The following is a 14,617-nucleotide window of genomic DNA, read 5'->3' as shown; positions in this document are numbered from 1 at the left end:
TGCAGCATACTTGGAAGCAAACTCTAGAGAAACATCTCTCTTCACCTCCATGAACATATAAATAAATTCCAGAGGGGTGGTATTTCAAAGTTTATTTTAATAGTGAAGCAGTTTGCAAAGTTGATGCTCTCAGCCAAGAAATGGTTGTTCCCTTTCACTCCTTACCCTGTGATAAATACCCTGCTGGAAGGAACCCTCAGTCTTGAGTACAGTGCAGAGTTTTGTACCCTTTTCCCCCACAGATGAAGCTCCTTGGCAGAGCAGAGCCAAATGTCCTTTTTGGCTAGAAAACAGTCCTCCTGGGGCAGGTAGTCCAGTGCACAGGCTATTCTTATGGGAAGGTGATGTGTAACTAGAGAAGAGTAAGACATGGCACTTCCAAGATACCACCTGAGGAAGATGTATTCTAACCTGAAAAAATAATCTGATTTTTTTTTTTTTCCAAAACCCCACTATTTTGATTTTTTTTCCCTTATTTTTGAGAATCTTAAAGCCTGCCTTAGACACCGCTGCTCTTGCTAGCAGGGGTCTGGAAAAATCATGACAGAACTTCCACATCCCTTGAACTTAAATCAGAGATGCCAAGAACCTACCTCAGCTGTCCTTCACTAGCCATATTACTTAATAATAATAATTCTTAGAAGAGTGAAGTGACTTCTCATCACTCAGAAATAAGCAAGGCTGTGGGTTTGGTTGGCAGAAGTAATTTATCCATGTTTCCAAAACAAACAAGCAAATCTGCATACCTTTTTCTTAACAACTCTGAGCCAGAATTTCAGCTGATAGCAGCTGGTATAACTCCATGGTTTTCACTGGAGCTGGGACAATTCCCACTGGCTGAGTAATGAATTGTCATAAGTGAATGAGGAGTGATCAAAGAAACATTTTGTTTCAGCAAAATGAGATTACAATGAGCAATCCTAGTTTGGCTTTTTTTTTTTCTTTTTTTTTCTTTTGCTCTCAGCCAGTTATGGGTAGAGAGATTTTATTCAGAGATTGCCAGGCTTTTACAACCATTTATTTTTTCCCTATGAACTTGTGTTCCACCTGCAGATAAAGGTCCCTGAAAATTCTCCCCCAAAGAAATACTAAATTCAGCTTTCAAAGTTATCTCAGCAGTAGATGGCACTGCGGGGACTGAAACCCGAAAGGGAAAAACCAAGATGCAAATTTTGCTCTCAGACACGAATTTCAGCCTTATAATTGCTATAAAATATCCCACACATGCAGGTTACCCTAATAACCACGTATTGATTATAAATTGTTTCCATAATTGCAATTTTAATGCATGGAGTTTCTAAGGGCTTTGCACATGCTCTGTTGTGGAAGAAAAAGAGGTTGCATGACTGTGAGCAAATGGGAAGCCTACTAGCAATTAATTTTTGAGCTGTGTATTATCACAACATATACCTTTTAGGTAAGCTTTTTTTGAGCATTTATCTGGCTTAAAAAGGTAATGAAGGAGCTTTCTATTGTGGGAAGCATTTGATTTATAGCTTGCAAAATATTCTTGCTCTTAGGTAACAGGATAACACCGAGTTCTTTGCTAGCCTAATCTCTATTAGGTATTGTTATAAAATGCCATTATACTTTCTTTAAGGCGTGAAGATGTCTAAAAATCAGAGGAACTGATGCTGTTAATTGAATGTGCTGTATCTCTGAGAAAAGCTGAAGGTAAAAAGGGTTCCCATGATCTAATCCCACAGAAAGCAAAGTGGCTTCCTATTATAAAGGTGGGCTCACCCTCACCATCATAAGAGATCTCCATTTGATTTCCGATTCAAGTGATTCATCCTCACCTAGTCTTTAAGGCAAACCTTTCTCACAGCCCATTGGACTTGCAAGGCCCATTTCCATCAGTGTGGGATGGTAGTAGTGATGTGCTTGCTGGTGCTCTAGTAAGCCACCCTCTCTATGCCATGAGAGCATTTCCTGCTTGGATACTTCAGCACTGCATCTGGAAACCAGGGACAAAAATATGCATCAGTGAGGGGATGTGCTTGGTGCCAGCGAGTCTCTGAAGGGCAGGAGCCAGATCTGGAATCTGGTGGTGGAGTTACAGAGACCATCTAAGGGAGGCTAAGGGAGAGCTCCGTGTGAGTGCAGCTCCTCCATCAGGAGCAAATGCTAAAGGGTGCATAGTGGGGTCACATCGACATCCCACATCAGCACCTTTGTCTCCTGCATCTTCCATCTGAGAACAGAAGACCACGGCTTTCCCAGGGGACATTTCAAACTCCAATGGCCAAACCTGTGAAATCCCAGGGTTGAACTGATGGGTGTTTATAGCTGAGGAAGCTTGGAAACTGCAGATGCCATTTAGGAAATTGCTCTAGCACATCTCATTTCAAGGACCCTCTTCCATTCTTTTGGTTTCTCTGCGATTTTAGGCTTTGGGACAGGCAACTAACATCTCTATTTGGACCTAAAAACTTCAAGTCCAAGGAGGAGCATATGCTTCCTTTGCAAAACCATACACAAAAGCTGAAGAAAGGACAAATTTATTTCTCTGCATCACAACTGTGTGTGTAAGTACCAGGCTGAGCTAGTTCTTGGTAAGCAAACATTTGTTTGGAAGAGGTAAAAGATTAAAAAGCTGGGAGAAAGTACTTCCTCAAATATAAAAAAACCCCAAAAACTGGTGCAAGACATTTCTTCTGCAGCAAAACCCTGCCTGAATTTGCAGCTGCAACATGTGTGAAAACAAAAAGCACCACTTAGGGCAAACTTTTCCAAAATAAGATAATCTTTTAAAACATGCACTCAAACAAAAGTGTGCTCACTAATGATGTGTGTGCCTGCAGCTCGCTCTTCTAGGTGCTGCTTGCAGAAGTCACTAGAAAAGAAAGAGAAAGCACTATTGCAGGGATTAATCCTGCACTGATCAAGGATTTAGCTGAGTATCCCACTAAGCACTCACCAGCACCACTAGGCTGAACACCAGTTTTGGGGTTGCACATCTCATGCCTGTTCCATCCCTTTGCTGCTTATCCTCGTTTCTGAGGAATGAAGGGCTGCTCAAGGAGATGGGACACTGTACCAGCTAGGACATCCAAAGTGGACTTTTTTTTCCCTTTCTTCTTCTCTTTTTTCTTTGCTTTTCAGTCTGTAAGTTCCTGAAATTGGGAAAAAAGCATTCTTGTGTTACAAACATTGCTGTTATTTAACTAAAAAGAAAGGCAAAACAAATCACCGAATATCATTCTGAGCACTGGTAACTTTTGTCACCATGCCAGCACATGACTAAAAAAAAACCCGACAGAAATTACCTTTGAAAATAACTTACCATTTCCTCTTCAATCTTTTCATCTCCTTTCACTTTGTTTTGGTTGAAAAGCAACAATAGAATGTCAGAGGTGGGAGGAAAGACATTTTCGTGACAGGATTGTGGAATATGCAATGGCTTGGGGAGAAACACTTCCAGCCTCATTTCTATTCAATAACTCAGTAGACTTTCCTATTTTTATGTACACATATACATGTACAAATGCGCAGGTGGTGCCAGGATAATTTTATCTGCATTTACAGAGCATTTCCTACTTTGCCTTTGTCATCCTTGTTGTTTATAAATAATAATCATTATCCGGAATTTTCATTTGAGAAGCAGATCGTGCCAGGAATGTAAAGATGATGGCAACTCGTTTACCTGTGATCCTAAAATAAAAATTGACATGTTCTCCCCCTGAGTTGTGTTGTGTTGCAAGAAGAAAAAGAGTGTAGTGTTGTTACCTTGTTTGGGTTTTGGATTTCCCCTGCTTCCAAAAGAAATAAAGGGACTGAAGCATTAAAGGCAGCTGGGTAGCATGCATTACTGTTGTTGTTTTCAAAGAACAAAGACTTTCTTTTAAAAGATTTTTATGTGTTTTACCTGCTTCTATCCATCTCCCACTCTCTTGTTCCTCTGTCTGCCCTAAAATTTCACAGCAATAACGCAGAGGGAGCTTCACTAAATGTCATTTCGGAGTGGATAAGCTAAGCCAAGATCTGGAGCAACACATGGGGTTTCCAGGTGTGGAGATTCAGTCACTTCTTTTGCCCCCATTTGTCAGACCAAAACCAAACCAGGGCACTCAACTGGCTGCCAAGACATAAACTTGGAAGTCTTCATATGTATATGTAAATAAATATGATAGATATTTTTATATATTATATATATTACAGTATTTGTAATATATATTATACGTATGATTTTATTTTTTAATACTGAACATATTTTTAAGATTAGCAGCAATCTAAACCCAAAAATGTTAATTTCATGGTGCTCTGGACAGACGAAAACAAGTGTGAAACCTTTCCTTTTTTCATCTACAGAATTCTACCCTGAAGAATACTTTTTGATTTTAGTGGTTTTTTTTTTTTACTGGAGGAGAGGGAGGTAGTGAAATGTCCAGGGTGGGTGTCCCTGGTGGGGTTTTCCTTACTGTCCACAGCCCATCCTCCCTATGGAGCAGTAGGGAGATGGGAGAGAACTACTGCCTATATGGGGAAACAAATGAAGCTAATGACTTCGAATTTGCTGGGAGATATTTTGGTGACCTCGCTTTCACTTCTGGTGATCTTCTTTACACAATTTTATCTATGACTGTTCATATGCATCCACGCCTTCCCATTGGTAATTGAAATTCAAGGTGACTTCAGCACAAATCAAATCCCCTTCCAGCAGCCCAGTCTGGGACTTCAGCAGTGATGGGCCAGATGTTGGTGTAGATATGACACTAACTGCTGTGAGACCTCCAAATCTACCAGAACACCTGGAAAAACTATTGGAATCTCAGCATGAGTGCTGGGAAACACAGACCAAGAGATATCCACGTAACCCACCATTAGTCTGTCCCCATGACTCATCTTGTTACCCCTTTGATGGGAAGTGTTCAAGAGGAGCCAAGACAACTGAAGAGAATCTAATTCCTCAAAACAAAACTAGAGTAGTGTGCTAGGCAGTGCTTAAACACTTAAAAATACTTTTCCATATGTGCCAAGCTAAGGAATAAGCAGAGTTCAGCCCAGCCACAGCACTGAAAAAGCCCAAACATGGGGACTGGCAGACTCAAAAGTAATTGCATACGACACCTGAGCCCACAGCTGGGCATCCCAACCCTGCCAAGTCCAGGTCTGGTGTAGACAGTCAGAGCGTAGTCCTCATACTGATAAGGAGGTAGATACCAGCTGAACCAGTCCACCCCAGACCTGGAAAGCTTTCTGAAGCACCCAGATCTCTTTGCCCGAAAGGCAACATCTTTAATATATTTTATCTGCATAAATATATAATAATATAGATTATAATAGATAATAAATATGATAAATGTATCAATTTAGGAATTAGCAACAATTCAAGGTGAAGACACAAGCAAAGCAAGTGGTCAGATTTTGCAGTGCCCAACTAATGATCCTGTCCCACAGACTCACTTATAAGAGCAGATGGGACTCTATCTTCTGCCTTGAATGAATTCAAGCTTTTGCTAACAGTGAGTGGGGATTTTATCACTGATAGTAAACAGGAATACAGCTACACCAGTGTACATCAGTTTATACCAATCTTACTTGTGCTGGACTCAAGTTCAAGTCCTCTCCATCTTATTGCCACAAGCACTGAAAGGTACTCAATAGAGCCTGAAGGTCAGGGCTCTTTTAGCACTGACCAGCTATTACAGGATGTAACCACCCTACTCACAGATGACTGCAGATCCAATTTTACATAGGACAAATAGCAAAATGCTGAGCCTTTGGCTTATCAATTTGCCTCATTTCCTCATGTCCCTGCATCTGTAAGAAAGCAGGGGATAATACACCTTTCCTGCATCCATCACCTGCTGGCTCTCATGGCTCTTGCCCAACCTATCTAACGATCCTGGCACCAGGCCTCCCCCTCGCTACAGTGGCCTCTTTTGTCACTTGTCAACTAATTAGACCTCACAGGCACATTACCAGCATGGGCAGGCACCAAGGCCTAGAACAATTACAGCTTTTATTTTTTTAAAAAAAGCTACCAGATGTTTACTGAGTCTTATCCAAAGGGATTTAATGGCAGCCTCAGCATGCTCCCAACCGAACAGCATCTGCAAGTCTCTGAACGGTGTGATTTCATTAATTCCTCAACAGGCTCAGGTTTCTACCAGGGGCCCAGATTTTTCTTGTTTTCCTCCAAACATTGTGACATATATAAATGGAGGGGGATTGCCACTCATGCCACATTGCAGCATTCCTTGGCAGCTAGAACATTTTTCAAAGTCTTGGTGCGTCACTGCTCCCCAGCATCAGAACCCTAGCGAAGGATACCATTAAATTTTGGGACTGGCAGGATACCAAGCTTTCTATGAGTGTGGAACTGCACCTACAGGACGAGGGACTAATTGGAATTAGCCATAAAAAAAAAAAAAAGGCTAGAAGCTAATATGAAAAAGGTTACAATCACTAAAGGATGTGGTAGTGAAGGAGGGAAAGGGCACAAAGCGTACAGCAAGGTTATGGTCTGTACACACCCTTCAGTCTAACTCATTAGCAAGGCAGTTCATCTCCACTAATGGTGCATTATTTCCCATTAGTGTGGAGCAAGATTAATCAACAGGTGATCAAAAAAAAATAAAAGAAAAATAAAGGCACTTGTCTGTAAAATATTACCACTGCACACCAGTCATATGCCAACCCTTTGATCCCAGGTCTCCTGACCATTCCCAGTCTCCAAGAGTTTAACATCCTCTGTGCTTGAGCTGTGAGTTGGACTGCTTCATGCTTGGACTTGGTCAGCTTGGACTGCCCAGTGTTGGCTGCTGCATCCCAGCACAGATGATTTATGAAGTTGAACTGGTTCAGGAAGCCCCTGTTTGTCCACACCAAACACACCTCTGTGTCAGGTCAGGGGAGACTGAGACCAGACTCCTTCTGGCAATATCTGCTATAGCAGGGCCTGGAAAGCCAGCACTGCTCATAAATCACTGCATCAAGGGAGAGGCCTTTATCAAGGCAACCCTTTTGTCTCTTCTCTATCTGATAGCCATGATTCTGCAATAAAGGCAGAAATACTGTTGAGGTCCACAGTAATTTACTACAGGGAAAAATCAGGTAGTAGGTTCGATACAAACCTGACAGTTATAACTAGCACTCAGCTGTGTGCTGAGGAAGCTTGGCCTCCTTACCCCACAGGAAAGGAAGACAGGGTTGCTCACGGTGTTTTCCTCCTGTTCCTCATCTGTCACTGCCCTCCTCATTGCCTCCCAAGTTCTCTTAGATTTTGCATATATAGCTTTTGGCACTTCTCTTTTCTCCAGACTTCTGTCCAAGAGAAGGAAGAAAAAAAACACCTCCTGAAGGAAGGATTGCCAGACGGCTTGCCAGAGACAGAGATCTGTGATTTCTGGGACTGGCACGAGACAGAAAAAGAGTGGTGACATCCTTAATGGGAAATGTGCATGCAGAACGGGAATTCAGGGGGCCAGAAGGACACAGCTAAGTTCAGGCATACCTTCCCAGTGGAGGACTGCTGAATACTTAACTGACACTTTTAATTAACTTATTACAAGCTCATGGTGATTAAAAAAAACCTATTCAGTGGCTAAAACTAAATTAAAGCTTACCTGCACACGTCTTTTACCTGACGCAGTCTGATAACTGGTGGGATATGTACAGTAGAGAGAAATACTTTCCTCTCCCTTGATAGTCCCCCATAATTTCCTTCATCTCAGCACCTTCTCTCTGCTTGCCTCTGCTCCCTTAAAGTTTTCTCCATGAGGAGCCTCTGGCAGCAGAGGAAGACTAGAAAAGTAATATTTGAAGCCAGAATGCATTTCATACCCTGCTGGCTACCACAAAAAACATTTTTCCAACACATCTGTAAGACACGGTTTGCAGTATTAAAGAGAAGAAGGTCCTCTACAGTCAGAACATTGGGATGGAAATTACACATTTTGATCCACAGGTGCTCCACAGACATATGTGTCTCCATGTAGATTTTCTTGGAAAAAGACAGAGAGGAGAAAGCTAATCCACGGGCCACTTTCAGGCAGTCTGTAAGCAGACTAAATGAATCACTCATTTTACGAGATGCTTCAGTGGTAAACACGGATGGATGCACCTCCATGGATGGAGGAGAGTGGTCAGCAGAGTCTTGACATGGTGCATTTGGTGCTTTGTGTGCTAGGGTAGGAGAGAGATGATCCCATGGGTTCCTGGAGTGCTTTACCCAATGTAAAAGAGGTCCATACTGTGAAAAAGCCAGAACTGTGCCCACCCCATGCCAGGGACCAACCTGGGCACGTTAGGAAAAGTGGTGAACCAGCTGTGCTTGGCTTCCAGCACCAGGACCCTGGACAGCCTTTGGCCTGGCAAAAAGGCATTACAGGAGACACAAGCAGCACCAGGTTTTTTCTCCTGTAAATGCTTAGCTGTTGTTTGGGGACCAGCTTTTGGTATCCCATTTCATTTAGAAGTAAAGACACACTGAAACACTGCAGGCTCACACTCTCTTCTTCTGAAGAGGTTGTGATGGGGACAGCACCTTCCAGTGTCTGAAACCATTTAGGAAAGGAAATACAAAGTCACACTTTTCCTCAGTCTGTGGTTTGACATCTTTCCTTTTCCTTTCTTTTTCTTCGGTGGCTGAACCCTGGGCTCATTTGCCACACTTGAAAAGAAGGGATCTTCAGAACAACATCACAAGTCCTACAACTCTCTCCTCAGCTCCCAATGTGATTTCTTCAGCTGATGAATTCGGGGCACATTGCAAACAGTATTGCAATGGCCACTAACTCTGCACCTACACCTCCTTGAAGACATTGAGGTGTTTCAGGAGACCCTCTTCATTTCTTCCACTACTAAAAAGAGCTTGTGTGACGGCTTGCAAGGAGAGCAGAGAGTAAGAAACCAGCAGGTTGACACTAGCAGATCATATTCAACACACAAGCTTTACAATGAGAAGTTAACAGTGGGGAAGCAGAGAACTGAAAATACTTTTTGAGAGCTAAATCCCTCTCAGCTCAACACTGGCAAATATATATCTCTGAATTAAGACAAAGGAGCATCTATCCTCCTCTTCCTCATGCACAGTAGAACAACAGAGGGGTGGAGGCATTTGAGCTGATCTGGTTTCAGACATCTAAGACCACAGGTGCCCAAGGATCTACAATCAGTGGGGAGAAGGGGAACTGTCAAGGGAAATTGAGCCCGGGTGGCTTTGAACCCATCTCAGGACAGCATTGTAACCATCAGGAGGGACTTGTCTCACCACTGGGTATCAGAGTTGGGACATGGCAGTCCCCTCATATGCTCCCTACCACAGTAGGTCTTGACACTTCATCCACCTGCCAAGGCAAGCAGGCTGAAAGCCTTGCTCTTCAGGGTAAATCAAGAAAAAATGAATGTAAAATTGACAGCAACAATAATTTCAGTGGAATGATGTATTACTAGCAGTGTTAATGCTTCCACTGCCTTTATTAGAGTGTATACACAGTGTGCAATAATGTAATTAGATTTCACAATGTGTAATAATGATTTTTATGCAATGCAACAACTGTGTATTAGAGAAGGGAATTGGTTCCCATTACAGAGCCAGCACGAATCTTGGGCCAATACTTCATACCTGACAGTGCATCTGTTGGGTCTCAGGTCTGGGCTATAATCCAGTAAAAGCTGGAGAACAGCCTAGTGCAGGGTTTTTTCCACTGTGACTCCAGAAATGCCTCTGTGCTTCCTCCTCCCCCATGCCTTCCTGTATGGGCAGCATCACCAGATTCCAAGAGAACCCAGCGCACAGATCCTTCATGACTGAAATGCTCACAGGGGAACACAGCCCCTTTTTGTAGGGTAGGGAACATTTCTATCTACCTCGGAGAAAACCGTTTAGGAGCTAAGGTGTGCTCACAACACATGAGCCTACCCAGCTGGGAAGGAAATGAGCAGCACAGCCTGAGATCAGGGAGGGAAGATGAACCACCATGGGACCAGGGACTACACAGGGCCCATTAAGGGGGTACTAAGGAGGCAAAAGGTAGAGTGATATTAAAAGTGCTCCAGATCCACAGATATTCACCTCACCCAAGTGCAGCTGCTGATGTGTGAGTGGGCTGACACAGAGCCTGGCACAATTTACCCCTTAGCACAGAGGGGGTCAAGTAATTTCCAGAATCATGTTCCCCATTTTAGCCCCTGATGACTGGGCTGGAACACTTGTGGCACATGCTAGAAAGGGCACAGGAATGGCCACCTGGCATGCCCAGCAATGCAGTGGAGAGCATTTCTGCAGTGGAGAGCATTTCTGCAGTGGAAATGCATCCCTCAGCTCCAGCACATCCAGAACTTGGCATAACCCTGCCTGGACAACAGCACCCCAAAACATTTGTGACTCGCTCTTGAAATCCAACTGTGACAACAAACGTTTGATGCCTTCAGAATAAATAATTTTCACTTTCCCTCTGAGTGGACTTGTTTTAAATGCCACTTACTCTGTCTCTGCCATTTATGAGCACAAGTTGACCCACTTACTCTCTGCTGCATTTTTCACAGCAAATCATGGCTTTTCTGCAAAGGTACGGAATATTAGGGGCACAATTTCATTGGCAAGATTTTTTTGCTTGTGAACCCATTAGTATTTTCCCTGAACAATTTTTTCTCCCTTGTCTTGCTAAGATAGAGAATTGCTCTTTTGCAGGTCTATTCTCACTGTTATTCCCTTGGCTTGAGTGAAATATATATGAGATGACTCAAGAGTTTGAACTCTCAGTATATGTTTCTAATACAAAGTCTCTGTGTGTCTGGGGACTTAAGACAGATATTTAATTTTAGATAAGAAATACTAGTGACATCATGCCTTTGATTTCTTTGCTGGATATCTGTGCAGGCTGCACATGGTGAAGCTGTTCAGCCATAACAGCCTCATCACTTTTAGGAAGCTGCTTAATATTCAGCAGAGGAGCAGAGCAGCAGGCAGCCACTGGTCCTCTTGGGTGGTGCTAAGTGGGAGTGCACCATACAATAACACATATGTAAGGGTAAATAAAGGATATTGCAAAGAAAACTGGGGTTTCTAAGTTTCATTTTTGTGCAGCTGCTGCATCCCCAGGACAGCAAAGCTCTAAGCAGGGCACATCAGCTGGAGGGTCAGCTACCCTTACCCCAAAGCCACCTTGCAGATGTTGGTTTATGCCCCCTCAACACACACAATGGAGAGGTTGAATTTAACCTTGAAGCCATCGGTGGCTTCAGCTTCCCACAGCAGCAGATGCTGGCAAGTGCATCCAAGCAGAAGGAAGCACACACATAACAGCTTCATTTTTTAGCTTTACAGATTTAAAAAAAAAAAAAAAGGCATGTCTTTATTTTATTTTGAAACATGACTAACTAAAAGCTCATATACATGGAGGGAAGCTTGAGAAAAAACCCCAGACTCCTGCAGCAACATCTTTTAGTCAAGACCATTTTGACGACATTACGGTGACAAATATTCAGCCTTTCCTATAATATTATACCTTCCTACACAGCAGGTGTTATCCAGGAAGATCTAGGAGAGCTATTACCATGGATAAAGAGGGAATAAGACAGGAAATAAAATTTAATTGCTGAGACACGAGTCAAAGTGCCATACTTGCATGTCAACAGAAACAGTTAGCATGTGGGGTGTCTTACCAAGGGGTCCAACATAGTCATCATTCTTCAGAACTCCAGTCACTCTTGAAACATCTTCCTAAAGTTTAATCTCCAGTTCAGCCAGGAGGCATAAATTTGCTGCAAACAGTACCATCTTCATCACCTCAGCCTACCTGAAGAAAACCCTCCTCAGCACACCCCCCTCAGCTTGCTAAGGGGCCTCTAAGCAACATCCACAGGTGTTGCTGTTACTTCTCCAATTAGGGACAGAGTTACACCCAGTTACATCCAGTCAGGTGCTTCTCCTAATTGCCCTAAATGAATAATGAACAAACCTGTAGATTAAGAGAATTTGGCTGGTTTGGTCTGTAAAAGGGAAAGTTTAGGAGTGATGTAATTGCAGCCTTCTGGTACCTGAGAGAGCCAAAAGAAACAAGAAGAGGGACTATTTGCTGACTCTTACCAGTTCTGCAGTGATGGGTTCAGTGGTTGTGAGGCAGAGGTACCCCTCAGCATCCCTCTGTTGTGAGCCCATGCTCTTGAAGGTGTAGCCCAGGGTGCTGACATGCAAAGTCTACTCCCCTTTTTGCACTGCTATCTGGCAAGTAATTTTCCAGGCCTGCCTAATACTATTGTAATTTTTTATGTCAATAAAATACGGTTAAAAAAAAAATCACAAGTGTGAAGTATGGCTGAAGACTCAGCAGGGGTGTTTCTTCAGTTCCTCAGTGAACTAGCAATTCTTTTGGACCCTGCAACAAGAGACTATAGGTGACAGGCTTTTTTCTTACTTTTTTTTTTTTCTTTTCTTAAACTGTAAAACAGCATAATATCTTACTAGAGCTCGTTGTACATCACCTTATGGGGTATTGGGTCAGGGAGTCCGTGGTTTAATCCAGTGATGGGTAATGAAGCATTACCTATATCTACATTTAAGACTTCACCCCTCCATTGCCCCACATAGTGCCACTTGCTGTATTACCTACGGTGAACTGCAGCACTCAATTCACCTTCTCTGGGTACTGCTTATTATTTTATAGGTTTCTAACATGTCACTTCTTCTATGCCTCTGCACTAAAAATATTTCTAAATGGCTCCTAACAGGAAAGTCTCTGCTTTCATTTAATAAATCCTTTTAGTCTCCTTGTTCCTTGGACCCTGAGAGAAACAGCGCAGTCCAAAGAAAACACATGCCATCGATTGGGAACCTGGGCTTAAGCCTCCTTGGAATGTTATACCCTTAAACCCCCATTGTAGCCCAGCCACTTTCCCAGCTGCAATGCACAGTGAGCAGATGTTTTCCTAGCCCCCTTTGACCAGGCTTTCCTCAAGCTGTTGCAGGGGATATGGCCCATGTGACTGAGACACAATTTACCTGGCACTGGGATTTTCTCGGAAGGTAAGGCAGCAGAACTCACCAGACATGTCCAAGAGCTCCTGCCTTTGCACTGGCTGGTGGCTCCTTTTTGCTTTGTTAAACCTGCAGCAACGTTTCTAAGCATTGGCATATTTATGTTGATTTTGACACACTACCACTCAGATCTCCCGTATGAGGGTTGCATTGTTTTTTATGTGAAATATTGCACCAGCTAATTGCAATTACCAGAAAGCATATACAAGAGAGCTTGTTGATTGCCAGTAGACAAAGACACTTTGGAAATCTTGGATTTTGCTATAGATGAAAGCCTATAAATTTTAAAATAGAAACCACGTTATCGTTTACAATTTCCGTTTGCGAACAAATTCTGCTAAAGAAAATTGGCGGCTGATTAAGTAAACATTTATACATAAATAAAACAGTGAAGATCTCTTCAGTTATTGAGATGCAGCCAGTTCAGTCTCTCGTAAATAATACAGTGATGAATTCTGGCGTTACAGTGCATGATAAAGCTACCTAGCCTCAAAGTCTTAGGCAAACTAATCCATACGCATGAATCAATCAGTTCATTTTAGTCATACCAGCGTTATATAAATGTCACCAAAATCAATGCCTGAAAGATATAACAGATTAGTCAGTCCTCATGCGGTACATCTAACTGGGATGCAAACCTACAGCAGATAACTCCACGCTGAACACAGCTATACAAGTAGCTTGAATAAGTCATTTTAATAGAAAACTCAAGGGCAGGCCTGTAATGAGCAGGCATGGATGAGAAAAATTTGGTGCATTATTAATTTCAGACAATGCCGAGTTCTTTTTCATAATGTACATTTTATTAATGCTTTCTGTGATAGCTTTTCATACCGGTTCACCACCAGGAGTACAGTAATTACAATGTATCAAGATTCATTCCATGCCTGAGGAGTAAGGAAGTCCAGTTACGATATGGAAAGCAAGTGAAATGTCAATCACTATTGACTCAGGGCTGGATTAAATCAAAACTCTGCCAGGTGGGTTTGGTAACAGCACCTCCCACACACAATCTTCAGTGAATATCTGCCTCCCTCTCCTCACTGCTCATCTCCATGTGTAACCTCTGCGCCATCGATATGGATGCAGTGGATGGGATTCATCATTTTTATTAGGATTTGGGGTTGGTCTGGCTCATCTTAACAACTGTCAGTTGTGGGGCGTCAGCCTCTTTGGGGCTGGAGAGAGAGAGAAACATTGAAGGTTGTTGTAAATGCCTCCAAGAATAACTCTTCTAGATATAAAGGCAAGGGTTTAAGGTATGGGATGATGGGATTGTCTGGGGAGAGAAACTAATAGTGAACACTCCCATGAAAAAAAATCTACCACTCAACCCAACACAGGCGAGTTCTGCTTTCCTGCAGTCTAGTGAAAAACCAGGGAATATCTTATTTCCTGTAATCACAGCCCCCACTTTTGCGCCATGCTGCACCTCAAACCTCCCCAGGGTCAGGAAACTTCAGGCTCAGGATTTAGCATTGCCCTTTGAGGCTCTAGAAACCATATGAATGGTCCCCTCACGTCCCCAAGATTGTGGACTTCCAAATGTTTTGGAGGTATTTATTTTGCTTAATGCACTGGCTGACTTTCAGCACATTTCCAGCACAAAGACAGGGTGGGTTGCTCATATTT

General features: G+C 42.7%; 1 long non-coding RNA gene across 3 annotated transcripts in view; it reads right to left on the bottom strand.

The window, feature by feature from the left end:
* LOC138109495 (uncharacterized) overlaps positions 1–11,826 on the bottom strand; it is a 29,316-nt gene extending 17,490 nt beyond the window's left edge. For all 3 annotated transcript variants that reach the window (XR_011150517.1, XR_011150518.1, XR_011150519.1), the window contains exons 1-4: positions 11,614–11,826; positions 2,921–3,116; positions 2,784–2,836; positions 1,800–1,957 (exon numbers count right to left, since the gene is read on the bottom strand). This is a non-coding gene — a long non-coding RNA (uncharacterized lncRNA). The remainder of the gene's footprint in view (positions 1–1,799; positions 1,958–2,783; positions 2,837–2,920; positions 3,117–11,613) is intronic.
* Between the last annotated feature and the right edge of the window lie 2,791 nt (positions 11,827–14,617).

This window comes from Aphelocoma coerulescens, chromosome 4 (assembly GCF_041296385.1).
Source record: "Aphelocoma coerulescens isolate FSJ_1873_10779 chromosome 4, UR_Acoe_1.0, whole genome shotgun sequence".
Classification (NCBI taxonomy): Eukaryota; Metazoa; Chordata; class Aves; order Passeriformes; family Corvidae; genus Aphelocoma; species Aphelocoma coerulescens.
This window is presented reverse-complemented; position numbering and strand designations above follow the sequence as displayed.